The sequence below is a fragment of the Epinephelus moara genome, chromosome 11 (assembly GCF_006386435.1).
Source record: "Epinephelus moara isolate mb chromosome 11, YSFRI_EMoa_1.0, whole genome shotgun sequence".
Taxonomy (NCBI): domain Eukaryota; kingdom Metazoa; phylum Chordata; class Actinopteri; order Perciformes; family Serranidae; genus Epinephelus; species Epinephelus moara.
In genome coordinates, this window is record NC_065516.1 from 22497165 (window position 1) to 22506661 (window position 9497).

Here is a 9497-nt window from a genome sequence, read left to right on the forward strand (position 1 = left end):
CACCCTGGACAGGTCACCAGACTATCACAGGGCTGACACATAGAGACAGACAACCATTCACACTCACATTCACACCTACGGACAATTTAGAGTCACCAATTAACCTGCATGTCTTTGGACTGTGGGAGGAAGCTGGAGTACCAGGAGAAAACCCACGCTGACACGAGGAGAACATGCAAACTCCCACCTTGGGTTCGAATCCCCAAGTTCGAACAAGGAACCCTCTTGCTGTGCTGAAGTTAGTTTTAACTGCTTTATAAACAGTTTGGTATTTTAGTCCAGTGGTCGTCCAACCTTGGAGTCAGGCACCCACAAAACTCACAAAATAAATCTGAGAAGTTATGAGATGACTAATGGTACGGAAAAGAAGAAAGGACAATTAAAGTTCTGTGACACAAAGTTATATCTAGTGTTTGGATTGTTCTCTAACCTTTGCTTTTTACTGAAACAGTGAATAATTCCAGCTCTTTGTGCCTCCACCAATTATCTAAATGAAACCATCTGAAAAATGTGTGCTTCTTTTTCACTGCATGGTTCAGCCCAACTCAACTCAGCTCACTTAGGGTACCAGGTCCTTTCTATGTTTCCTTACTTCGGATAGTGTCCCCTCAGTGGAGGCAAGATTGTCAGCTGATCGTCATAGCGACATCAAACAACAATGGCATCATCTTCAATGCAACAATTGCTGAATGCTTTCATCAGCAACCAGAACATCAGAACCAGGTCCACAACTTTGCAAATGGAGAACCAAAATGGAGCAAGTCGAGTCGTGCCGTGCTGATTTTGTGAGGTATTAGTATTTCTTAAGCTTGTGACATAGTTTTTTAAATGTAAAATCTGAACCTGAAATGTAACTAGTAAACTACCTTTCATAAAATATAGTGGGGTAGTGTAAAGAAGAATAAAATAACCTTAAAGGTTCAAGTCTTTCAAAACTGAAATGTAATCAGTTACTTTCCACCACTGTTTGTAGCCTGAGAGGTGAAGCCGAGGGTAAAAAACAGCCACAAATATCTGCTGTGACTCCAAGGTAAGACAATTTTAGACTTTGTTGGCAACAACATTTGAATCTCAGTGTGCTGACAGTAAGAGGACGCTGGTTGGAGAGAGATTTTAGTGAGTAAGGCAAACAGAAAAGTGAGGGAGACATCCCCGGTGGAAGGTGCGCCTTCATTTTCTCTTCATCTTGTTTTTCTCTTTCCTGTCAATTCTCCCCTCCTGTCCTCCCTTCTCTCTTCCCGCCTGTGCCTACTTTCCTCCTCCTTGTTCTGTCCCGCCTGTCTGTCCGTCTGTCCGTCCCTCTCTAAGGACCTCTGGCACTGACAGATGAATCCAGCAGACGGATGCATCCGGGGACCGACTGGACCGCTGCCTCTCGAGAGAAACTCCTCCTTGTATATTTAACAGTCTCCCTCAAACCTGCTCAGCCGGCCTGCCCGCACGTCAATCCCCCTATCGCCTGTTCTATCTCCACATAATTCCTCTTCCTTTTTTCTTTTGCCTTTTCTTGTTCCATTCAAAAACTCAGGCGCCGCCCCTCTTTGTCTGGGAAATTTAAGTTCTTATCTTTTCACCTCTATCTCCCTCCCTCTCCTTATATCTCTCCTCTTATCTCCCTCTGTATCTCTCTTCCGCTCCCATTTTTCCTGCGTGGCCGAACTACAAGCAGTTATCTCTTAGATGTTATCGCAAACTTTCATATAAGGTCGGATAAAAAGAATGCAGCACGCTCTGTAATTTCGTTTTCTCATTCATCTGCTGAGGGAAGCATCCTCTTGCAACTTGAATATTTCTCTTCTCTCTTTTTTTCGAGGATATTGCTCTGATTAGCCCTTCGTAATGATTTCAAAGTAGAGATAAATGTTTTCATTTGCTGAAGATTAAAGGATTTTCTGCATTTATACCCTCTCATTGATCAAATTAGAGCTTCTCTGGCTGTTTGCAGCGGTGCGATAGATGAAGCTCTGATAGTTCTAAACACATCACATCAAAAGAGCTTCTTATCGTATAATGATATGCTCTATAAAGATAAGAAGCCGCGATGCGTGTCCCATGAGGGGCAAAAAAACCTCAAACCCACGAAAGACTCACAGCTACATTACCGCCCGCTGACATTAAAAAACATACGGCAAACACAACATCGCGAATCACAAACAAACACGCAGAAAGCGTAGACCCGGGCACCTGCTTTGGATAGGTGCAGGCTGCTAATTTAGCTGTGACTATACATAGCGGCGAGTGTCAAAGTCTCGCAGGAGGCAGTCCAGTTTTGCTCTCACCTCAGAGGTACAAGCTGCAGCCTGAAAGAGGAAGAAGCTCCTATAAAAGAGAAATATACGAGCGGAGCACGGCTATCAAATGATCCTCTCATTCATGCTTCAAAGTCATTCATCTTCCAGAGAAATACAGCTGGGTGACGGCCCAGAGAGGGGAGGAAAAAGTGTGTGTTTCTCTCTGCGTGTGTTTGGTGACAACTCATGACTCATTTCACCCTTCAAATGGCCCTGTGGCGCTCATTCAGTCAATAAACAAAGACCAGCAAAGCCTCTTCACTCTCTCTTCCTCGATCTCTCATTTTAAAATCCTTCTTTTCACCTCCTTTCCCCCCTGACTCATTACACCTCTCTCCCTCTGCTCACATCTCCCCCTCCCCTCTGATACTCCCGGCTCGCCTCGGTGGTACAACAAACTCCAAACTTAAATAAGTTTACAATAATCGCTTCTCCTGTTGTCACAGAAGTTTGGATCCATCTCTGTTTAACCTTTCAAACATCCTCTTGGCTTGATCCCCAGTGAAAAAGAAGCTTTGGGGATTATTTAATCGTGACCCAAATAGAGTCTCCCTCTTCTTCCTGTAGTGGTGGTTAAAAGACAGATTCCTCTGCTATTTGAGTGGGGTTTTGAGGTTGTAGCGGAGCGAGGGACAGAGCTAATGTAGTGTAACAGTGCCGGAGAGTGAAGGCTGCTTTGGTGGTGCTAATTCCCTTTGACGTGCGGACATGAAACTGGATGTTTTACTCAAACCACATTCATTCTTGGATCCGAGCGGCAGAAATAATGGTGCATCCAGGATCACATATCCCCCTTGCCTTTGCTTCCCCGACGCACCGTGAACTCAAATTATTTCCTACACCTGCCCCTGTGCTGTTTCTGCTGTTTAGCATGCAGTGTGAAATTATCACAGCTTCCCCTGCCTGTTTTACAAGAATCTGTCCCATCAGAGAACTGCTGCGTGTGTGTGTGTGCGAGTGTGTGTGTCTCTGTACAGTCCACTTTTTATCACTACATTTCCAGCTCTTCCCACAAATCTGTCCTCATTCTGCACGTGCGTTTCCACTTTAACTCACTTGACTCCAGCTGTGTAGCGTCACAGTGTAATATTCCTCGCATAATATTCCTCACAATGTGCATCTTGAAATAATGCCACCACTCGAGCGACAAAACCTTTCAAAGCTGACCTTGACAGAAAAAGAGATGCGAGTCCGCTTTATCTCTGTGACATACAGACTCTTGTTGAGGATAAACAACAGATGCGGGGCTGTGCTGTGCATCCCACTTGATAGCTTCCTCACGATCTCTATGGCAACTGTCGTGACACTTTGGCCTTTGGAGAACACAAGTGCCGCGGATGATAAACTTTCATTTTTGCAAACATTTTCAGCTCTATTGTGACGGACGGGGCACTAAAATCCCCCTGCAGGAGACCTTGGAGTCGCCATGGCAACATCGCACCATCTCACTAAATAACTGAGAGTGCTTGAATTGTTTGCTTGCACCCCGGCAACTTTCTCTGTTCTGCAGGGATAGGTCAGAAATGTATCTGAGTATGCTGCTGCTGCACAAATAAGCTCAAGATCCCACTGAAAAATGAGCACAAATATTTTGAATCAATGTCGCCTCACATGTGGGATGATTCTCCGGAGCTACAGTCTTGAAATCAGAAGTGGCAGCGAGAACAAGGGAGGGATGCGATAATGGCAAAGTGGTTGTGATGTATAAATAGCTTGTGGTGGGGAGAGGACAAAGCACAGCAGGAGAGAAGAGCAAACCACTTCAGCTATTGTTTGAGTCTCCAAGTTTATTTGCATTAGAGCAATAAATCATCCACTGAGGAGAATCTGCACAACCGGGGCTTCCATGCAATTCACAGCCAATAAAGTCAGATCTTTTGTGCGTCTGTGTGCACAGGGACAATCTATCCCAAAGCCCCATCTTGCCGGTGTCGGATAAATAAGTAACCAAAGGGCCTTAAAGAGCACCCAGGGGCCAGAGGGTAATGGCTGTTTGGTTTACACGTGCATGATAATGCCTTTCACTTTCACTCCCAACAGGGCTCGACCCCTGAGGTGACGCCGAATCACAAAGGTCGACGACAATGGGGCTTGTCATTCAATTGGTATCCATGGCGACCACACAGCCCGCTGAGGCCACCGGGGTCATTTTCATCATGGAATCCTCCTGGCTGGGACTAATTGCTGTGTTTGTGCTGGTGTTCTGTGTCAGCGCTCGGGCAAATTTCCAACACAGTGCAAATATCAATCACGCTAATCATATGCTGCTTTTCACCGGGCGCTGGAATGTGAGGCTGGTTAACATTACTTCACAGGCTCCCCTGCATCTGTTGCTCATCTCTCTGTGATGACTCCATGGGGTGGGAGTGAGTGTTAATGTTGTTTAGGGCTGCAACTGACAATTATCTCTATTATCAATTAATCTGCCAGTTATTCTTTCAATTAACTGATTAATTCCGGTCTGTAAAGTGTCAGAAAATGCACATCACAGTTTCCAAAGGCCCATGTTGACATATTTAATGTTCTCGTTTTATGCAGCCAACAGTCCAAAACCCAAAGATATAAAATTTATTACAATAAAAGTTTAAGGAATCCAGCAAATTTTCACATCTGCAAAGCTGGAACCAGTAAATTGGTGTTCTGAGAGTGGAAAATAAATCAACATTATATCAGTACTGTGATATTAGGACTGGACGATATATGAGAATATCAAATACCACAATATTTTTTGACCGAATACCTTGATATTGCCGTGATATTGTGGGGATGCAATGAGATTTTTGGTAAATAATCATCAGTAATATGGATGTAATGACTAAGTAGGTAAAGACAAATACTACAAAAGTCCGGCAAGTTCAGAAAATTACATCACTTTACTGTAATGCAGCCTTTAAAACTAAGAAAACACAACACTAATACTACAATATCCAAAATCTAAGACGAAATCTAGTCTCATGTCACATAGGGCTCAGCAGTGTATCCATATTATATCAATATCGTGATATGAGAGTAGATATCGTCTCAGAAGTGTTGTCTTTTCCTGGTTTTAAAGGCAGCATTACAGTAAAGTGATGTAATTTTCTGAGCTGACCAGACTGTTGTAGCTGTTCTTGACTTTGCCTTTACCCACTTAGTCATTATACTTACATTACTGATGATTATACCAAAAATCAACCCTTTAGTACTGTCGCAATATTGATGTTGAGGTATTTGGTCAGAAATATTGCCCTAATTCTCTCTAAAATAATGACAGAAAATAATTGCCGTTAAGTTCAGTTTCTCAATTACATGATTAATAGCTTAGTCTGCAAAATGGCTCAGCGTCAAAGAGCCCAAAGTGAAGCCTTCAACTGTCCAAAAACTATAAAAATTCAGTTTCTAAAGATATAAAACTGAGGGAAGTAACTAATCCTCATATTGGAGAAGCTGCAAACAGACGACGCTTGGAGTTTTTTCAGCTCTAAAATTGACTGGAATCGACCAATCGTTCCAAATCTAATGTTGCTTTTTCTCCATGCAGTGTTTCTCTAGCACTTCAGCTGCAATATAAACCGGCAACTTTTGCCAAAAGGCATAAAGTCACATGACTCCTTGGTTCAGCATTTTCACCCCTCTCTTTCTCTGTAGTTTTGTATTTCTTTCTCATCTCTTTCCCTCTCCTTTCCTGGGGGAGTTTGGCATCCGACGTCTAATAAAGGCCTGGACGCTGCGAGTCCAAAGTAATTCTACCATCTGGATAAAGGTCCCTTTTTTTTTTCCATGGGTAAGAACAGTGTGACAGCGCGGATGAGCCGCAGCATCCTCATGGGTCCGAGGCCATAAGATCAGAGGAAGCTGACTGTGTTTATCAGAACTGCAGCTTTCAAGTCCCCAAAGCTTGCACGACCACAACAACCACCGACCCGTGTGAATTCCAGTGAAACATAACAGAGTGCTCTGGGTGCTTTACACTCTGGACACAACATCTGAGTGAGAATTTGCATGTTCCCTAAAAAGGTGCTCGCCTCAGGCTTGCAAAAACAATGGCGAATAAGTGAATTCGTTACCAATCATGCCCAGTTTATCGTACACCAATCAGCACGATCAGGGCTGGAGATTAGCATTCATCCAAACCTACTGCAGGGCCGGTAAGAGCCAAGGACAGAGCCGCGGGGTAACTGAGGAGCACACGAAGCACATATTTTATCTCCTTCACAACACCAATCACGCTTCTCACCTGCAGCACAAACACAGATTTCACTATTGTGTGCTCACATTGTCTAATCTCCTCCGACCTGCTCACAGACAAATACATCGGCTGCTGTGGCAGGAAGGCTTTTGTTCAGGATAACGGTTGGTTTAATTTGGAATATAAGGGAAAGTTCAGGGACTGCTCCTCTACTACTTGTGAAATAACTTTTTCTTGTGAGTTTTACAAAACCATAGAAACCTTCAAGGACTCCGCACTGGCTCTACTATTGTGTGGGAAGCCTGATGTTTCAGTTGTATGACTGGAAGGTCTGAAAAGCTCAACAAAGAGATGTGCAGAAGAAAGGGAACTTGACACATCTTGTCACTTTCATTAAATGCAAAATATGGGGTATGAAATCACACAATCAGCAAATCTCCTGAAGGACAGACGGTGTGTTTGTCTCCTCAGAACAGTGTCATCATTTCGACAAAAGCAATTAGAATTCAGACTAAACTAAACACAGCAAGCAAACACATTTTAAAGGTCACACATAAAAGCAGAGACAATTGATCCGCAGCCGCAGATGACACAATGCTGTTATTATATTCAGAGAAATAAAAACAATAAAGAAATGAGCGTGAAAAATCTCCTAATTTGCATCTGGGCTATAAAGGCACTGACATTTTCAGCACAGCCGAGACTATTTTCTCTTTTATAGTCATGACCAGTCAGATTTTCCACGCTTGTACTCTGTGCACTCGCTGCAGTGAATGCATAATATTTGCGCTACTGAGACTTTTGGTTACCAGACCCTGATCAACTGTCATAAGATATTCAAAAGAGGACAGGAATTTGTGGAATATAAAGAGAAGGTGATGGGGGACCTGGTGATGGCTGCACTCTGCCAGCACCACCAAGTGGTCACACGTGGTAAAGCAGCAGGCAAAACTTCTAAAACTGAGTCTGGATATTGTGGGGTTTTGGATTTCTGGACTGTTGTAGGGTTCATGCTGGATTCTGGCTATTATTCAAAGTCTGAAATATGTTTTAACTTATTTTTTAACTTGCAATATGACTGAAAAATAAAGAATATGTATGTATATATGTAAAGGAGGAAAAGTCATGGAGAAAACTAATACATTGCACCTAGAAAGGGAATGTCTGCAGAAGCGTGTGGCATATCTTTATAATAAAAGCAGCTGCACAATCTGCAATAGAATAAGCTTGCCTTACCAAGTGAGGTGCCCAACTCCCGTTCATCTATAGGGAGCGAAGCTGCGTGTCTTGTCCCGGTGAGAAGAGTCAGTGTTAGCGGAGAAACAAAAGATAAAGATGAGCTGGAGATGATATATCCTCCGTTCCTCGCGTCTCCTGCCAGAAATCGACCTCTGTAAAAACTCCGTCTCTCTGCAGAGATTCCTCTGCACTCTCTCTCGTCCCTCCGGAGCCCTGTGTGCTATTTCTGCCCCACAGAGAAGCGCTCTGTGCCGGTGGCTCCTCGGCGCACGGTTTGTAATCGGACACCGCACTGTCGCGCTGCGCCACAGACAATGTGCCTCCGCTCTTGGGGGCTGGACGCGGGTGCCAAAAAACGCAAATGCGCCGGCCCAGAAAAACAAAAACAAAACTGTCCTTTAAGCTGGAAACAGTCGGAGCTTGTGCACGAGAAGCCAAGCTGAGTGGAGGTGGTGGGCGATGTGTCCGATGCCGCTCTCAGTCACAGCTGCGCATCTCACGAGCAAAGGGTTTTGATGGCTGAGGAGTGCGCCCCCACTTCGCGCGTCCACTCCAGCAGCGAGGAGAAACGTGGCAGCGGCGCACAGCTGTCCTGCAGGTGGAAGAGAGGAGTACAACCCACTGACCGCGGCAGCTACAAGTGGGACGGCTGAGATCGGGATAGTTTGAGCTATTTTGACATCTTCACCTCAATGTGGTGAATTATTGATTCCAGCAGCTGAATTCTCACACACAGAGGTTAACATCAGCCTGAGAAAAGGCATTTGCATGTGAATTTGTGAATCTGAAGCTACACTTGGACTCATAACCCTTGTTATACACATCTTAAAAACTTTCATTTCATAGCCTTTTCACCTGCAGATCCTCAAGACTCTGATCTCTGTGACAGAGCTGGGAAGGATTCAGTTTCAAGGACACTTGAGCAGAAAGGATGCTTCCTGGAAGTGGGGCTTGAACCCCATCATGCATATCTGTAAGCACTGAGACTCAGCTGTCCAATATTGTGGATTAAGTGTTTTTTGTAATTGCTCTGCACAGCCAAAACAGTTTTAACAGAGAAAATGAGCAGTGAAGAGAGTCTGTCTTCCACAATTGCAAATTGATCTTTTCAGCAGTGGCGACCACAGGGGAGGCCAGGGGGGGACCATGGCCCCTGTAATACAATTGCTGGCCCTTCGGTGAAGATAACTAGAGGCTGTTACTGTTTTTAAGAGGCTGTAGCATGCTAATCTTAAACTAGCACAAAGGTACAGGTGTCAGGCGAAACTAGACAACCTACAGTAAGGGTGCTTTCAGACCTAGAGTTGTCTTGCTTTGGTCCATATGAGGGACTAATTTTGTATCAAAGTTGTATAATTGCCTAGAGCTGGTTCGTGTTCTCACGGCAGCATTTACAAGTGGACCAGATCAAATGCCTTGTGCGAGACAGCTGCTCTTGATTGGTCAGAATTTCCATGCGGGAAAAATCCAGGAAGTAAACAAAACGTTGAAGAAGAGTACACTTGCAAGATAAATGTGACACTTTCTAATGTCACAATGGAGGGACAACTACGCAGGTTGATTTTAGCGCTGGTCATCGTGGACTATATTGCTGTCATTGTTCATTTTAGTCAAACCATACAGTTTGAAAACGAGGCGCGGCGGCTCTCACCACAAATAAACTGCACCAGAGTTCATTTGAAACCAGACAGAGACCACCTCTTCAAGAAGGTCTCGGTCTGGTTGTTTTGGTGCGCACCCGAGTGCAATTGTTGTGTTCACACCTTCCCAAACGAACTGCACTTAGGGGGCAAACAAAC

At 44.3% G+C, this 9497-nt stretch overlaps 1 protein-coding gene across 2 annotated transcripts in view; it reads right to left on the reverse strand.

The window, feature by feature from the left end:
• The window catches only part of sema5a (sema domain, seven thrombospondin repeats (type 1 and type 1-like), transmembrane domain (TM) and short cytoplasmic domain, (semaphorin) 5A), a 184021-nt gene extending 175785 nt beyond the window's left edge, over positions 1–8236 (reverse strand). For both annotated transcript variants that reach the window (XM_050056268.1, XM_050056267.1), the window contains exon 1: positions 7696–8236. The gene's annotated coding sequence lies outside the window, so the exon portion shown is untranslated. The remainder of the gene's footprint in view (positions 1–7695) is intronic.
• Between the last annotated feature and the right edge of the window lie 1261 nt (positions 8237–9497).